The sequence below is a fragment of the Alexandromys fortis genome, unplaced genomic scaffold (genome assembly GCF_014885135.2).
Source record: "Alexandromys fortis isolate MF-2015 unplaced genomic scaffold, M_Fortis_MF-2015_v1.1 scaffold_9, whole genome shotgun sequence".
Lineage (NCBI taxonomy): Eukaryota > Metazoa > Chordata > Mammalia > Rodentia > Cricetidae > Alexandromys > Alexandromys fortis.
The window spans coordinates 19,857,916-19,876,335 of record NW_026067892.1 but is presented as its reverse complement, the minus strand read 5'-3'; the positions used below and the strand labels follow the sequence as shown (position 1 = coordinate 19,876,335).

Here is an 18,420-nt window from a genome sequence, read left to right as displayed (position 1 = left end):
CACCTGGCCCCAACCGTGCTCCACAAGCCCACCCCCGCTCACAGCGTGATTCTTCGCAGGGCAAGGATCTGGCTCCTGCAGGCCCGCAAATAATCCTCATTCCCCCTCCCGGTTATTTCAAAATCCAGATCGGGGTGGCGGGCACTTGCTAAAGGGCTGGATGAGGGGATAGTGTCAAAGTCTTCTGTGGATAAGACTGCCAAGTGTGCAGAATGGGCGTGTCCGCTTTCCGGAGTGTGTGGACGTGTTACTACTCCTGCGAGGCTAATTTCTACCAAGGTGTGATCACACAGGGGCTGGGGCCGGGTCGCAATGGCCAAGGGCACCAGATCTCCGCCTTGCCTCTCAGAGGCAGTGGCTCTCCGTGCTAGCTCTGGGCAAGAAGGAATGAGTGCCTGTCGGGCGGCCAGCAGGCCACCACCCTACAATGTGTGGGATCTGTATGATATCCTGCCTGACTTGCGGGGGGACAACAGGGGCAGTGCTCCCAGGGCCGGCTCTGGGGACAAATAGTATATTGTCCAAACTCGACCAACCCCGGGGCCAGGGAAGCGAAGCGCGAGCAGCACGCGGCTCCCAGCGCTGCTAAGGACGCTTCTGCTTAGGGCCACCAATACTGGAAAGGTGGCAGGAGTCCCCTGGGGTCTCCTGTGGGCCTGGGAAGGTGAGCGGGGAGGAGGTCTACGTGACTTCAGATTTCTCCAGTGCCCTTGCCCACCGTGAGGTGGAGGTACCACACCCCACCTCCCCGGGGTCTCCAAATAGGGACCCTGAGTTCAGAGGGGACAGGATGGTTCCCAACACCTTCTCTCACCCTATCTAGACCCAGACTCTCTCGAATGCGTGAAGAGCGAAGCCCGCGAATGTCGCGGTCCCAGGAACCGGGCTTCGGGAGGCGCGCGTCTTGCCAAGGCCAACAAGCAGGAAATTGGAGTTCCCGGGAATCAAAGTTGCCGCGCGTCCGGCCGCGGGCTGGAACCGGGCGCAGGACAGAGGGAAGACCCAAGCGACAGTCGCGCAACGGCTGTCCCGGGAACAAGTGGCTTTGCCTGCTGCGGTAACGGCCGGGAAACACTAACTTTGGTGGCACGCAGCAGGCTATCGGCTTAGGGGAAGGCAAGGGGATAGGTAGGGGAAGGAAGGGCGGCGCGAGGCTCCCGGTACCGTGTGCGCAGGTGGAGCGGCGTTGCTCCGCGTCTCGAATCTGCTCGCCACCGGCTCGGACCACTAGGGCCACCTGCTCCGGTCCTGGTCACCGCCGCGTCTCGCTGCCGGCGCGAAGGCCGCTCCGGGATCCACTCGGGCCACTCGATCCCCGCTAGCTGCTCGCTGGCTGCAACTTCAGACGCGCAGCGAGCTCGGAAAAGGCTCGCCCCACACAGCCAGGGACACGGTGCCAGCGTACTCCATACCCTGGGCCCGCTCCTTCTTATGCAGCTCAGCACCCGGCAGCCGTGGGACGCGTTCCCGGATCGTGCATCGTGTCTTGCTTGGAGCCGCAGCCGCTGCTCAAGTCCGCGATCAACTTTCCCTCGCTCCTCCGCCCCGCGCGGCCCCGCGCCAGTCCCCGCCTCCTGACGCGCCGCGCTCCCCTCGCCGCGCCCGAGCTCCGCCCGCCCGCGTCCGCGCGCCGCACCTCGCTCCCTGGACCCCTATGCCCGCTGCTCGCTGGGCCGCTATCCCGACCCCATCAAGGCACCCAGATGGAAAAGTGCCTGCTCCAGCCGTGCTGTCCTCTACGGATGCCATGGCAGCTCATGGAATTCCCCCCAAGAGACTGGAGGGAGCCCACAGAAGCGAGCCTTGGGTGCGTGCCCGAGCCGGACTTGGGGGTCTGCAGTCTTGCAAAGGGCTGGGGCACAACCACAGCCCCTCCCACCCCACCCCCCAGCTGCTCCCAGTAAAGGCCTGGGGCTGCCACGCTCGCGGAAAGCAGAAAAGCGCACCGCCTATGTGAGCCCGCGCCATCTGTTGGCTTTAAGCGCCCCCTTTCTGCTCCAGGAGTCGCTGAAAGGTTCCTCTGGTTCTTGGTGCTGCTGGCCACATCTGGGCTTCCATCACAAGCCCCTCTGATATTAGAAACTAGGAGTCCTAGGTCGGAGACACCCTAGAGGTCCCCAGGCACCCACACCCAAGAGATACCCCTCTGACCAACCCTGATTGAAGGACGGTTCCCCAACCTTCTTGCAAGCCTAGAAGAAGCCCTCGAAGCCTTGGACAGCAGGATTGACTGGGAACACCTGGAGGTCTTTACTGCCCCAGCTAAATGAACCCGTTCCTCGACAGGCTAGCTTATTGGCAACAGCTGCCTGGAGCCAGGGTCTCAGCTCATTTCGCTTTCAACACAGTTTTCGACTGGATCCGGAGGTTAGCCCAGGTTTCTTGGCAGAAAGGCTGCTTCGGGAAGGCCTTTGCCAGGGGATGGAGACAGGAATTGCACCAGAGCAACTCTGAATATAGAGTGTCAGTCCTTCTTTAGCCTGCCTGCCTGCCTGCCTGCCTTCCTTCCTTCCTTCCTTCCTTCCTTCCTTCCTTCCTATTGACTAACATATGTTGGCTCCTGAAAAAGGCTGAGTATGGCCGCATGCCTCAGGAAAACCCTCTAAAGAGGAACCAGTTCAGGGAAGCACATAAAGAGACAGCGTTACAGCCAGAATCCCAACACCTCCACAATTCTCCCAGAGTCAAGGACAAAGCCCCAGGAAGCAGCCCCAGGTGCTCACTGGATAAGGCTGCACGGAAGAGCCAGTCAATGGCACCTGGGAAGGAGAAGAGAGCCAGTCAACACAGGCAAGGTAGAAAGCAGAGTGCTAGGCAGGAGAAACAGCACGTGCAAATGCCCTGTGGTGGGAAAGAGCTGCTGTTCAGAGGAAGGCTAGAGACACCAGTATGCAGAGCAGGGAGGGTTTGCACACGGTGAAGGCAGAGGATATACGGTGGGTGGGCATGTGGGCCTTCCTTCATCTCTAGTTTTGTTGTTCTGCGCGGTGATGTGGGTTGAACCTTGGCACGTGCTGGACAGATGATCCGCCAGCCAGGGATTAGTCTCTATCCTAAGAGTAAATACTTCAAAGCAGATCCCTTGTGGGGAAGGGAGTGCCAAGTTCTGATCACCTTGTAGCTGGGAAGAGGGAGCACCGACAGCTTCACTAACAACGTTCACCAAGGCTGAGTGGTGAAGAGCTTGCCGGTCTTTCAGATGACCAGTATTCTGCTTCCGCCACTCCCATCAGACCCTGGGACTCCAGCTCCAGGAGATCCAGTGCCCTCTTCTAACGTGCCCAAACCCACACACAGATGCATACACCTAAGTAACAATAGCTGTCAAATGCTGTAACCCCACGCGTTCTAGCACGAGGATCACATGGCTGCCCACTGGCCCGATCTATTCTACCACCTTAGTTCGTAAATAAAGTTTTATTAACACTAACATCCAAGGACAAGTCGCTTTATTTGGGACTCTCTTCGTGCCGCAGGCTGCATGGATGGCAAATCCAAAGCCCTGACTCTCCAGATCCTCAAAAAGAAAAAAGATAAAGAAAAAAAAAAATCAGGTGCACCTCTGTGGCTCTAGATGCTCAGGTGTCTGAGAACACATGTATACGCACATGAATGCATACACACACAACTCAGGACTGACAGAGGCCATGACAGGGGTGAGTGTCTAGGAGAATCCATGTCCCCAGCTCAAGTGGGGGACAGTGAATGAGGGCAAGGACTGGTGCTGGTTCCTGAGGGGACTTTGAGGAGGCTGCCTCTCTGGGAAGGAGAGCAGGATCCCGCTCCCCATGAGTGGCAGTGGTCATAGCTCTACTGACAGAGTAGAGCCGGGCAAGCCACTGAGCAGCTAAGCTGGGACAATGCTCTTGGGTGCCCTGGCTCAGCTTTAGATAAATCAGGAGTCAGGGGACCTGGGCTCCAATGTCTGGTCAGTTGGATGCTGTGAGGTGGGACAATGGATCTCGGTGGCCTTATGCTTTCATTCATAAAATAAACTTACTCTTCATGTGTCACGCATAAACCTTTCTGGTTTGTTGCCATCTTATTTGTGGTTAAACCCAAGGTCTTGCATGTGCTAGGTGGGTACTCTGTCACCCCTTCAGGATTTTTTTCAACTATGACTTCCCAAACCGTCTGTTGCCAATTTACATGCAGATAAAACATGATGAAACTCCAGGAAATCACCTTTCCAGAAGTAGGACGTCATGCTTCTTCTCATAAGGCCTCTTGGGCACCTACTTTTATTTCCCAAGTGGCTGTCATGTGCTCCCCCTATGCCAAAAGCAAGGCTGTGAGTCAGGGTGTGGTCAGGCTACAGTCTAGTCTGAATTACAGAACAGACTTAAGAGCAAACGTTTGTTCTTCAGTGGGAGACCCGGGAATTCCAAGGGCCAAGGAGGTACCATAGAGTTCAATGGTAGTGAGAAGTGCTTCAAACCCTGGGCTGGAGGAAGGGAAGTGGGGAAGGGGAGAAGGGGGAAAGCCTAGTCCGGCTGAATTTGGTGGCACCTACAGGCCTAACACTCAGGAGGCTGAAGCAGGAGGATTATAAGTTGAGCACAGCCAGGAAGAGTGTTCTGGTGGCAGGAACATGGTGTGCAAAGCCCTGGAGGTGAGCATGTGGACTCTCCTGGCAGGTGGGGTGATGACAGCTGTTCACCCTGGGGTAGGGCAGTGCCGTGGAGTTCTGAGGATGATGCAGTTAAAGGTAGGGCAAGGTGTTTGGGGAGACTCAGAGCCGGGGAGGAGTACCCAGTACAAACACCCTGGCCAGTGTGGCCCAATATCCTTCTACTGGTCATGAAGAATGTGGCCCCAGTGACCTGGCTGTTGTCTTTAAAATTCAAGAGCAGAAAAACAAAGGCAGAGGGGCCATGCCGGTTGCCTCACGCCTGGACATCTTGCCCAGGCTTCTCCTGTAGCCATAGCTCTCATCTGCATCAGCATCCGCCTAGCCCCTGAGCCAGAGAGGGGAGGACAGAATGTGCGCTGCTCCAGCTGGCCCAGGCTGGCTTCCTGGATAGTGGGAGAGGTGTGTGTGTGTGTTTTTAATTGGGAAATCAAAAGCAGAGCCTCTACATACTACATACTACATACTACATGCATGCTACCGCTGAGCTACATCCCCAGCTCGCTGCAGTGTGTGTGCCTCTCATGCACAGCAGATGCCCGGGTGTCTTGCAGCCACTTTCAGCATGAGGTAAGGAAGAGGAAGAGAAGGGGAGGGGGAAAGGCAAAAGAGGAAGAAGTGGGAGTGGGGACGGGGGGGGGGGAGGACAGGAAAGGAGGGAAGAGGGGAGCAGGGGAGGGGAGGAGAGAAGTGAAAAGCAGGCAGGAAGAAGGAGGGAACAATAAAGGAAAGGAAGGAGGAAGGAATAAGGATGGAGAGGAAGAGGTGGGGGATGAGAGAGGACAGGGAGAGAGGAGGGATGGTGTGAGGATAAAGACAGAAAGGAAAAGAAGGGGAGGGAGAGACAAGGAAGGGGAGAGGAAGGAACTGGAGAGACACTGGATGGAGGAAGGAAAGAACGAACGAAATGAAATCTGTTGTTCTAGTCCATTGAGTCTCCAGGGTTGGATGGGATGGGCCCTTGGCATAGAGGCCTTCGAAGTCCTTTTGTGCCACACAGCTGCCCCTCGAGGAGTAAGGGAGGCAAACCCCACTTGTCTACCACACAGTGGACCTGGGCCTTAGCCATCTTGCTTGGGCCAACAGTAAATGGGCACGGGAGTCCCCAGTGTCCCTGACCACCACCCTAAACTGTAGTTCAGGTAAAAAGCAAAAATCTACACGAAAGCTCTCTGTAAGCAAAATGCTAAACAGCCTACCCTCTGCTTCAGGGCCACCATCACTGCGAGCCCCTGAAGCCACCCCTCCTCTGGATCCTCTGCCACGCTTCCCTTTCCACCTCACCACAGACACTGTTTTCCGTCCCTCCTCTTACTGTAACCCCTCAGCTGGCAAGATCCCATTTGCCGCTTCCTGTTGGGTCCCCAGACTGTGTCCCTCTCCCGGGGCCCCGCCACCATAAAGCAGGCAGACACGTGTGTGCCTGTGCCGGCTTTGTGGGCCCACAGCGCCGGGCGCAGCTGGAGCAACTGAGCTCTCAAAGAAGCAGGCTTGGGAGGGTGCCACAGAGGGCGGGGCACCCAGCTGCAGCACACAGGTCCCCCAGGAGGCCCCTAAGGTGTGGGGTTCCCTGGACCCAACCCTGGAGGCTCCCCATCCACTCTGTGGCCTCCGAGTTGGGCTCTTTCCCCCACATTCTGCCCCACTCCCGTTCCCCGGTCCATCACTTATTTATAAGGTGTTCATAGCAAAATGAATGACAAAAAGTTAGAAGCTAATTAAAGCTGGCACGGATTGGCACACGAGGCCATGAATTATTCATGGACACAGAATGGCGCTCGGTGGCTAGGACTGGCACCAAGTGCCCCGGGCACTCATGGAGAGGAAGTGGGTCTGGAGCCCCCAGCTCCACCTTGGCCGCCTCACACATGCTTCTCCTCAGAGGGCCTTGAAAACCCAGACCCGTGCCTTTGCCAAGAGTAACTGGGACCCTTCTTCCCATCCCTCCACCCCAGAGGGTACCTTGTCTGTCTGTGCCCACCCCAGCATTCCATGCTGGGAGAGACATCAACATCAAGACATCAACGCAGGCCAGACTCACTCCGAGGAAATCCACACGTGCCTAGTTCTGCAAGCCCAGAGCCAGGGCCACCTCCGTGCAGTGAGGGTAGGCTGTTATGTCAAATGCCAGGATGGGTGGAGAAGGTTCGAACTCCGGCCAGTTAATGACTGACAGGGTATCAGAATGGAAGACCCTACTCAAGGCCATGACCTCCAACCCAAACCCCAGGATGTACTCAGAGGGGGAGAACCTGAGACCCAGAGAGGGACAGGTTCTATATCAAGCTGCACAGCCAATAAAATGGTAATGATGGAGAGTGAATTTGGTGCTGGGCATGGCTCCCAGTGCTGTGTGTGGATTTTCTCATTCAGTGCTCACCAGATAAAGACACTGATAGATGAGGGAACGGAGGCAGCATGGGGACAGAAAGGCAGCTTTACCCGAGGCTGCAGAGCTGATGAGAGTCACAGTCTGGGCTACACTGCACTGGAGATGACTCCAGGCTCTTGCCCAATGGGCCCTGGTCCTCACTTCATTGACCTTTAGACATTCCTGAAGGTGGGATAGAGGGGTTGCCATAGGAACGGAACTTCAGATCCAGTCATCCTGAGCTGCCTTCTCCACCTTCCTGAAAGCTCCCCCGTGGGAAAGGCCCTGGGATGAGGAGGATGGGTTCTGACCATCAGAGCCATGGGTGGGAGTTCTGGTTCTAATCTATGATTCTGACTTTGAATCCACAGCCTAACCCTTGAGTGCCTCAGTACTCATTTGTACAATGGAACTGGATAACTGTCTAGCCTGGAGTTGGAAGGGGCTATTAGTAACTTTTCTCACTGTTGTGACAAAATTCCAAACTAGAAGGAAGGGTTTATGTTGAAGGTACAGTCCATCATGGCGAGGAAGTCATGGCAGCGGGGCGGAGGGCCGTGTGGTGTCCACAATGGTACACCACTCGCTGTCTCCTTTTCATCATCCAGGACCTGCCCATGAGAGGGTACCATTCACATTTAGAGTGCACCTCCCACTTCAATTAACCTCTCCTATAAACTCCCTCACAGACGTGAAGATGTGTTTCCTTGGTGATACCCAAATTAGCCATCATAGTGTGATGCGTTTGTTTGGAATCACGCCTCTGACTCTGCCTTCACTTACCTCTCTGCCTCGGTCTGCCCGGCTGTAAAATGGTGATAAGGTAGCAGAGCTGATATGAGGATGATGGAACTGGGGGGTTATGAAGTGGCATTCAGCATATATAGCAAGTGCTCATGAAACTGAAACCATAACCACCAGCTGTCTCGGGACTGGAGAACTTTGTACCTTCTGGTCCCCAGCAGTATGACACGGAGAAGCCCGTGCACTGTGGACAGGTCAGAAAATAACAGGTCTCTCAGCTGCCAAGCCTGGGCCTGGCTCCTTGTCTTTTTACACTCAGGAGACAGGAATATATTCCCACACTACCACTTCAGACACAAACGGCTACTCTCGAACGAGTGTGTTCCTTCCCAAAGATTGTTCTATGTGCATATGAAAATATTCAGTGTTTAGCTGGGAGCAGGGACTGGAGAGAGGCATCCATCACGGCACACTTCTGTCCTGTTGACTTTCGAACCATATGAATAGCTCAGATTTGAAAATAAACATAAAGGGTATGCCCCAGGCAGAAGGAAAGTGGTCCCAGATGGAAACATGGATGCTCACAAAAGAAACAGGAGCAACGCAGACCAAGATGCTAGTAAACACCAAAGACCTTGGATGTAAAAAAACAAAACAAAAAAAACCTGATGTTTAAAAAGCAAGAATTTGAGGTCATGTGACCATAGGATATGAGTCAGGAAGAGGGTTTGAGATTTGGGGTGTTTTGAAGTCCCTCCGTTGTCTAAGACATTAGTAAAAAGGTGACTATATGATCAAACTAGTAAATCGGAGGATTCTCTGGTCTCTTGCTCTCCCTGAAGGGACAGTAATTCAAAGGATTGCTATGCAGCCAGCAGAGGGGGAGTGGGATCATGAAGTGCTTACACACACACACACACACACACACACACACACGAGCATATGCTGAAATTTGAAAGAATATTTGTTTATAAATACAGTCACATCGTACACCTCATCCTAGAACTCACTTCTGTTTTGTTTGGCTTTTTTCCTCTCAAGATACGCACTATAACTTTATCCCCAATGTCACATAGAGAATCTGCCCCTTTGTTGTGTCTGCATGTATTCAGGGGAAGGACAGCAATGATAAAACATCCACCTGCCAGTCTCTGGGGGAGTTCAGATCCGCAGTGCAGGGCGCCACCTGGAGACCGAGCGCTGCACAGCACCACCACCCCGGGGCGGCTGGGTGAAGAGCAGGCTTCTAAGGGAAGTCCCACAGGAGGAACATTCAAATTCCCACAGAAACCCGGACCCAAACCATACCCTTCTGGTGTCCCCAGCACCACCGGTCCTTCACCCTCTTCCCCAATCACCAGGATCCCTGATCCTAGCCACACTGGGTCCGTCTCTAGCCCTGTCCCTAAATAGGAACTGAGGATCACCTAAGGCACTCTGATTTGGGGACTGGCTGTCTGGACACTTGGGTTCGCTCTCTGCCCAGTCACTAGTCAGCTGTGTGACTCTGGGCAAGCTGATGCCCTCCTCTGGACTTCAGCTATTCCTCTTGTTACATTGGCTAGCAGAGAAGAGAGGCCTGACTGTAAACCGCAGCAGTGCCAATTACAGTCAATGAACTATTGTGTGCCTCAGTTGCACATCAAGAAAATGGGTCGACAACTCGTTTACTTACTTTCTCCCACCAACCAAACAAGGGCTCAGTTCCCAGAGATTTCCTCTAAGAATGCTCCTGAGAGTTCCTACAGCTCATACTCTGACTGTGGACCCTGTACCAGTCAGGAGCTCTGGTTGATGGGACAGTGTTTCGGGGAGGCCTCCGTGCCATCTTAGAGTCCCTTCTTACCTCACACAAGGATGGATGCCTGTGGACACGGTCAGTGCATGTCTCCTAGGATTTGCCGTCTTCAACCACAGCAGCTGGTGGCGGCCACACCCGGCTGAATTCCGGGATGCAGTTCTGGGAAACTGGAAGCAGATGCCCTGAGCTCTGACCCATTCCAGACCCAAGCAGAGGAAGGAGCAACCACAGACTCCCTGCAGCATTGCAAGGGTCAGCTGAGGCAGGGGCCTACCTCTTCATCCCCAGAGACCGGCATTGGGACGGCTCCAGCTTTGGTCTCTACAGGTGTTGTGTTTCTCTGTGGGAGCCTCGGTTTCCTTATTTGTAAGATGTGGGTACGTATAACCCCTGGCCTGCCTCTCTGGATGTGAGAGAGAGGTTCTGAGATTCCTTCATCGATGGTGCAGTCCTCCAGGGTGGGTATGTAGCAGGTTGGTACAGCGCTTGACTAGCACATACAAAGTCCTAGGTTCTGTCCTCAGTGCCACATGAACCTGAAATGCTGTCACAAAATTGCCTGTAATCCCTGGGCAGTGATAGCAGGGGGATCATGAGTCCGAGGACCATCTTTGCTAAATAGTGAGTTTGAAGTCAGCTTAGGCTACATGAGATCCTGTCTCAAAAACAAACCAATAACAATCAATGCCACCCCATCCAGACTTAGAGTTGAGTTGTGCCTAATGCCCGTCTTTACTGGTGCCCTGGGCACAGGATAGACAAGGGCTATCTGCTGAGGTTATCACGGAGGACACAATGGGCATCTTACATTCCAACCCTCCTGCATTTGCAGGGCACAAAGGCGAGAAGGGACTGGTGCCTAGGTGAACAACATCTCAGCCTCTTGCATCTTCATTTCCCTCCTTGTGAGAATGGTTACCAGGCTTCTCTGGAGCCCTGCATGGTGTGTGCACATCACGCATGCATAGCATGTCACCTAGTCCTTTTGGCAAACTCAGATGCAGGCACCGTCTTGGTTTTATAGAAAATTGAGGCTCAGAAAATATAAGTGGAGGAAGCTGGATTCAAACCCAGCCATGGATTCGTTAGTTGCTAGGGGGCCATGCCTGGCCCTTATCAGATTCCATCTGACCTAACCCCACCACCACTTATGCCAGTTAGCTGTTGCCTCCCAAGTTTACAGGAGAGGAAACTGAGCTTCTGGAAGGGAAAGGAGGCTCCGGGTCCTTTCCCGCCTTCCTGATGGATGCCTTGGGAGTCAAACAGATTACAGTAATCAGCTAATGCCTGCGTGGGGCTCGGAGATGAAAAGCTCTCATTGAAAGTGCTAAGTATGATGATTAAGTGGGAAGGTGGAATTAGCCTCGCAGGGGGAGCTGGCTGCAGCCACAGGAGAGGATTAGCCACTCGCTGCGCGTGAGTTTGAGAAGATACAGGTGGGCAGAGGAGGGGACGGGTCTCCAGAATGAGAGACTCTGGGGACCTGGGACCAATGGCAGAAGCAAGCGTTGACAGGGATAGCAGTCACAGAGAACACAGTGGGCCCTCAGCTCTTCACACACCCACTCGGTCACCTCGTTAGCCTGTAACTACTGCGGACTTAGTGGTTCTTAGCCACTCTGCTAGGTGCCGGGAGAGAGCCAAGAGCAACACAGAAAGCTCTGGAGAGACTCCCAGACATTCTAATCATGTCTCATGAAAGTGTTGCTCATTTTTAAATATTTTCTGATGGTATTGTGAGCTTTTGGGTTCTTAAGGACGATTTTTAGGGTCATTTCAAGGTTACAGCAAAATCGGAAGTACAGAGACTTCCCAATCTCACCCACCCCCACCCCATGCCCACACGGTGCCCACCTATCGATACCCGCCATCAGTGACACATCGGCCACAGCTGACGGCGCTGCGGTGGCACATCATTATCACCCCAGCCCGTGGCTGACAGTCCTGGCACTCCGGGTGCTGGCACCCTGGGTGGTCTGTGTTCTGTGGGTTCGGGGAAAAATGCATTTACGGCATGCGTGTAAGCTTATGTGTTACGAGGCCTCTATTTTTAAAGGTTATACATAGCAAGATATTTGGAAGGGAAACTAGGAGGCATCCATAGCAAGGGGTGGGAGTGCAAAGGCTAGACTCATAACAGAGACAGCTGTTCGGTTGAAGCTGGATCACAGGTACAAGCTGCTCACCACCCTACCCTATTTTTTTCTTTTGTAAATGCTTCACGCTTTCCACAGTAAAAGTTTAAAATGAAAACACACAAACCTGTGTATAGTAGCAGTTGCCTGTGATCCCAGCACCTGGGGAACAGAGGGAAGAAGATTCATTGCCCATGAGTTTGAGGCCAGCTGGGTTATACTAGGAAGACTCTGTTCTGCATATTTTTAAAAATTAAAAACAAAAGACAGAGGCGGGGCTGGGGATGTAGCTCAGTGGTGGAGTGTTTGCCTAACACATTCGAGGCCCTGGGTTCTAGCCTCAATGCTGCAAAAAACAACAAAAACCTTCGTGCAAAGAAATACTAACCTGCATAGTGTCACAAAGGGGAAGTGAGCACCATGACGACTGTGAAGAGGCCTCTTTTCATCTAGGGCATCAGGGCCAGCTTTTGGTAAAGTGTAGTCTTGGGTGTCCCGGTGTCAGCCACGTCTCTTTCTGTCTCTTCTCTTCCCTCAAGCACAGGGTGGTGGCGTCCTGGAGGGAAGACCTACCTTTTGGGCACTATGAGCAGCTCAGGCAGACAGCAGTAGCTCCGATTTCCCTCTTCGGCCAGGTGATGGAGGCAGGCCTCAATTGTCAGCCTCTTACCGCACACACCTGTGAAGATGCGTGCCCAACCCATCTCCCACAAGCAACCTTGTGGAAGGTAGGAGGATTCTCCCGCACAGATGAGAAAAATGAGAGTCTTCTTTGTCTTAGCTCAAATGGAAAGAGTGAAAGCAACCCCAAGATGACTCCTGGAACCCTAAATCCCAAAGGGGGAGCATACCCAGCCTGCTGCTCTCAAGTGTCCGGAGCAGAAAGCAATATGTTCTCTCCAAATGCCTGAAACTCAGGCTTGGAAACTCCTGTCTGGGTCTCCTAAGAATGGTATCTGCCATATCCGGGAATCATTTATATGAACATGTGTGGTAGTCTGAATGTAATTGGCCCCCATATTCTCACAGGGAGTGGCACTACTAGGAGGTATGGACATGTCGGAGTAGGTGTGGTCTTGTTGGAGGAAGTGTATCACTGTGGGGATGGGCTTTGAGGTCTCATATATGCTCAAGCTACCCCCAAGTGTCATACTCTACTTCCTGTTGCCTTCTGATAAAGGTATAGCCAGCAGCACTATGTCTGCCTGCACACCGCCATGCTCCCCATCACGATGATAATGGGCTGAGCCTCTGAACTGTAAGAGAGCTACCTCAATTAAATGTTTTCTTTGTAAAAGTTTATGTGGTCATGGTCTCTTCAGAGCAATAGAAACCCTAGCTAAGACAACATGCATGCATAAATAAAAATCTACCTTGTACACCAACTTTAATAAGTGGGAAAGAACCATTTGCATTTATAGGTGAATATTTCTGCTCCCTTGTTTTACTTACATTCACTTTTTATAAAAACAAAACCTATGAACATGGGCTGGAGAGATGACTCAGTGGGGGCTTACCACCAAGTCTGATGACCTAAGTTTGATCAACCCAGGACCTAAGCGGTGGAAGGAGAGAGCTGATTCACCTGAGTTGTCCTCTGACCTGCACACTCATACAGTGGTACATACACACACACACCCAATAAAATAAATGTAAAATCCCTGTGTATCATTAATAGAGGATCAATAGCACCCGTCATAAACAGAAAACAAGAAACCTTAGAAAGACACATGACACTATGTTCAATTCCAGTGAGCAAGATCTTGAACTGGGTTTACTCCCTTAAAAAGAAAGAATCTAGACCGGGGAGATAGGTCAGTTGGTAAAATACTTGTGCAAACTGGAAGACTTGAGTTTAATCCTCAGAACCCATGTTTTTGTCGTTTAAAAGAACAACAACAAAAAAAGTCAGGTAGTGGTATGCTGTTGTTTAAAACAAACAAACAAACAAAAAGGTACGTAAAGGAAATGCTGATCTTGGCTTCTGGCTTGAGGAGATGCAGTCCACCCTGCTATGGAAGGGACGACCGCAGGAATGGGAGGTAACTAGTCTTACTGCCGCTGTAGTCAGGAAACAGAAATGAAGGCTGGTGCTCAGCTCAGTTTCTCCTTCGTATCCAGTCCCCAGCTTAGGGGATGGTGCCGCCCACATTCGGGATGCATCTTCCCTCCTCAGGGGAGACTTCCTCAAATCATTCTCACAGAGGTGCATCTCCTAGGTAAGTCCAAATCCAGGAAAACTGATGATGAAGATGAACCATCCAATGACTCTGTGACCACAACATGAACTAGAAAAGCCTTATACACTTTGCAGTTCATAAGACATCCTGACATGATCAGAGTTTCCAAGTATGCAAGACTAATAATCCAAGATCCTGAGGCTTCAGAGAGGCTGGTGACTCATCCAGCATCCCCAAATTCTAAACTGCCCTGATTCTCACATTTCCAGAATCAAGGTGGCTGAGCTTTATCCACAGGGTGGAAGGAGTGGGGGGCGGGGGGAGGGGTGGATCATCTCCCACCTCCTCACAGCAGCCGAGAGGCACTGAGCCCTAAACTGGCATGAACTGGCCTGGCATGTTGGAAGCACCTGACCTCCCACTCTGTCCTTGGGAGTTTGATAAGCAGAAGGCGAGCTCCAGACATCTCTTTTCAGAAAGCGGACTTTGAAGAAGCGAGGCCAGACTTCTGCATTTTTAGTCCACGGGCCATTATTAGAAACTGCAGAAGGTTCGGTTTCTGTTTCAGAGAGTGTTTGCTGAGTGGCAATGGCTCATTTCCCTCTTTGAGTCTCAGCAAAGACTCAGCAAAATGAGAAACACTGAGCCTCACCTCAGCAGCTAATGAGCTCCACAGAGCAGGTAAGAGGTGTGACCCCTCTCACCGCAGGAGGTGGCCCTGCACCCCGCCCTCCCGCCCGAGTTCCAGCGATGCCTGCCAGGAGTGAAATCACAGCTCTGCATCTAGACTTGCCTCTCAGTCCTCACCCTTCCTCAGCCCCCTCCCTCAGGCTTCAGGTGAGAGAGGAACAGGTGGAAGGGTGCCGTGGAGAAGAAAAGCCATGGGGCATGGCACATGGAGAGGCAGGACATGGCAGTTGGAATTCAGAGGCTACCTGAGTCTGTGATTGTGTCTGCAGAAGGCTGACTGGCCCTGAATGCATCAGCTCCTTCAAGGACTTTCCAGGTGAGCCCTCAGCCAGAACAGGAGCAGATGAAGTCTTTTCACTCCCTCCTGGGCCAGGGGCAAACTCCTGACAAGCCCTCATCCATCTTTTGGAGTACGGTGGTTCTCAGGCAGCATTAGTGACACCCGGAAACTCATCATCCCACCTCTGCTATGAGATGGGGCCCTGAGGGTGGATTAGGCCCTCTGTATTCTAGCAAGTGCTTCTGAGGCTTCTGATGAGACCTGCTGCTGTGGGAACGGCCACAGACTGGAGGCCAGCAGCCAGGGCTTCAACCTCGGCTGCCTCTGCTGCCTCCAGCTGCATGCCTGTGGCTCCACGTTGGCTCCTCTGAAGTGTCCACACTATTGCTTGCTCTAGGTGGGATGCAGTATCTGACAGTTCCTTGTTTCTCAGACATCAAACCAGACAGGTGACTTCAAACAGGCCACGGGAGGATGCCACAGGGGCACCTACCAGGCTCTTTCAGATTCAAAGCTTCTGCCTGGGCCAGAGCCGCTTCCTACAGTGTGTGGGAGGTGACTGGATCTTAGCATTTGGCCAGAACTGAAACTTTCAGGAGATTTGCTTCACCCTCTAGTTTCCCTAGAGAGCGTCCTCGTAGCTTTGAGAGCAGAGAGCAGACTCGCTCTCCCACGATGTCCCCTGCCAGCCCTGCCAGTCAAGGCTCTGGACCTAGGTCATCGCCTTGTCTCCATTGTTCCTCCTTATGGAACCAGTGCTGAGGAGGACAAGTGACCCTCTAGCCTGGGTGACCAGCCATGTGTGGATCAACTCAATCTTTACAAAAAGCCATGGAGACAGCCACACAAGGAGCCAGAGCTACCGAGGTGTGTCCAATGTCATTGAACAACTGGAAGGACTCAGGCTCAAAGTCATTCTTGAGCAGAAGCCTAGCCACGTAGGTTCCAGGAGCTTGGTGCCCAGGCACACTGGCACTATGCTCCATCGTTGACTCTTTTATGATCTGGTGAAAGCCGTGATGCCTATCCCAAGAGAGGCAAAAGCACTGCTGCCCATAACCACAGGGGTTTCATGGCTTCCTCATCCTACCCAGGAACCCCAGATTAAGACCCGAATGAGGCAGGAAGGACACATGATGCCTAGGGTACTAGAGTGCTCTGTCCCCGGTAACATACTTTCTCCAGCAAGAATGAACTTCCTAAACATTCCAACAGCGGCATCAAATGGGGACCAAGTATTTAAGCATCTATTGGGGACATTGTCATTCAAACCACTACACTCCATCCCTTGGGCCTTGCAGAGCTCAGAGTCACATCACCATGCAGTCCAGCCATGAGCTTGCCTGATATCTGTTACTACATCAAAATCACCCAGGAATGCTCTAATATCCAGGCCTTCTATAACCCAACCCCCACTTCTTTTTCTCCCTGAACCATTACTAGAATTGCTTCTAAAGGTGTGTTTGTGGCAATATAGGACTTTTCTACCATGTCCTACAAAAAACTCTCTTTGCCCCTACTCCTAGCCCAGTTCTTATAAATGTGTTTGAGTGTTTGTGTGTGTGTGCCTGTGTGTGTATGTGCACGCACTGTGAGCATGTGTGCATGCGGGGGGGGGGGGCAACCTTGAAACCATCCATTTTCCTCTTTGAGAGACAGAGTCCCTCACTGGCCTGGAACTTGCCACTCAGGTTAGGTTGGTTGGCCTATGGACCCTGTGGACCTGCCGGTTTTTGCCTCCTTGGTGCTAGAATGACAAATGTTCTGAGGGAGGCCCGCATTGTCAGAACTCAGGTCCTTGTGTTTACACAGCAAGTGCTTTAGCCACTGTGTTTACCTCCCTGCCACCCAGAGCCCAGAATAAAAGTACCCAGCCTTGCAGCACCTCATCTCCTGTGCCCATTTCTGCCTCTGCCTACTCACATAAAATCAAACAAACCGTGGCATGGACTTGGGGGCTTCTGAACAATAGAAAGATATGCCTTACCGTTCTGGAGGCCAGGAAGTCCGACACTAAGGCTGCGGAGGTTTCGTCCTGGCATCTGCTCCCCACTTCACTGTTGACCATCTTCTTCCATGATCCTCACTGGAGAGGATGGGGGCTCTCCTGGGCTTCTTTCCATCAGCCACTGATCCCATTCATGAGGACTCTACCTCCTTTAGGCAATCACCTTTGAGATTCCCAACCTCCTGATACCATTGAATTGGGGGTTAGGGTTTCCATCTATGAGTAGGGGCCACATTCTGTCCAGGGCACCAGGTGCTAGTCTGATGTAGTTCGTGCATGACCATTGTCTTACAATGGCTGTGCAAGAGGCTTCATGACAGTCACAGTGACAGATTGAGAAACAAGAGGTGGACACCATCACATGGCCAGGAAGAGGAGAGAGTGCAAATCCACACCACTGGACTGGACGATGGCCAAGTTCTTGTCCTGAGGATGGGGACCTGTTTTTTTGTTGTTGTTGTTGTTTGTTTTGTTTGTGCTCTTGGTGCAGACAACCATTTCCTAGCTTAGGCTTAGCAATGTGAATGAGGCGGCTTGTCTGCGGGTCAGAATGAGCGGCAGCTCAGCTCCCATGTCTCCTGACTCCAGGCTGGGCGTGTCTGGGAGGATGTGTTGGCATAGACAGCTGCCACCAAGGCCTGAAGCTGGGCGGGGGTGGAGTACTGAGCACTGGGGCAGACTACAGCCACCCAGAGGGAAGTTGCTGGGCATTGCAACAAGCTGACTAAGCAGCAAAAAGTGGAAGAAACCCGAGTTTGCTGAGGGCTGAGAACATGTCATCTTTGCCACCATCATTCGGAGTCAAGCTCAGAGCAGGCTAATTTGTGGTCACCGTCTGAGGCAAAGGGTACTCATATATCTATCATGTGGCCGAGGCTGGGGAGGGGCAGGGAGCAGGGAGGAGCTGTGTACCTGCCGACGGTGCCCGTATCATGTGCTGCCATGTCCAGTGTGTGGGGGTGGGAAGTGGGCATGTCACACTGTCACAGTCATGGGACTGACTGCTGTCCTTAGAGACAATGAATGGAGACAATGGAAGGCTGACTTGCAGCCTGGTGAGTGTGAAACCTTTTGACACCCACACTGTTTCCCACGTTCCACTGCCCATGCTGGAGTGCCAGACATGGCAGTGGCTGGTATGGTGGAGGAAGGGCACACGGGAGAAAACAGGCCAGGGCCTTAGCAATCTCAGATCCTTTGCCCAGCAAGTAGATGAGGGTGTGCTCTGGGCTGGGGCAGGATTGAAGTGGCCCCTGGCCAGGAGGGGTCTAACCAGCTCATCTCTCAGTTCAACTTAGTCAGCAGCAGGCCAGGGTTCTGAGCAATATATCCAGATGGCAGACAATGGCAAAGAGCAACGGACATAAAGATCCAAGGAGGAAAAGGCAGTTAAGTCTACTGCTTGGGAGGCTGAGGCAGAAGAATCTTGAGTTTGAAGCCAAGCTGGGCTTCATAGTACACCCTCTCTCAAGGACACAAAACCAGAACCATGGAGAAAGTTCAAGCTGAACCAGGAGAGAGAGAGAGAGAGAGAGAGAGAGAGAGAGAGAGAGAGAGAGAGAGAGAGAGAGAGAGAGAGAG

At 52.6% G+C, this 18,420-nt stretch overlaps 1 protein-coding gene and 1 long non-coding RNA gene across 2 annotated transcripts in view; both read right to left on the bottom strand.

Annotated features, from left to right (window-relative positions):
* LOC126498958 (cadherin-23-like) overlaps positions 1–1,498 on the bottom strand; it is a 255,620-nt gene extending 254,122 nt beyond the window's left edge. The window contains exon 1 of the mRNA XM_050137954.1: positions 1,165–1,498. The gene's annotated coding sequence lies outside the window, so the exon portion shown is untranslated. The remainder of the gene's footprint in view (positions 1–1,164) is intronic.
* A 7,722-nt stretch (positions 1,499–9,220) lies between these two features.
* On the bottom strand, positions 9,221–18,404 carry LOC126502826 (uncharacterized). The gene is made up of 4 exons (XR_007592062.1): positions 12,070–18,404; positions 11,809–11,843; positions 9,821–10,090; positions 9,221–9,713 (listed from the first exon to the last, which is right to left on the bottom strand). It is a non-coding gene; the product is annotated as an uncharacterized lncRNA (long non-coding RNA).
* Positions 18,405–18,420: the final 16 nt, after the last annotated feature.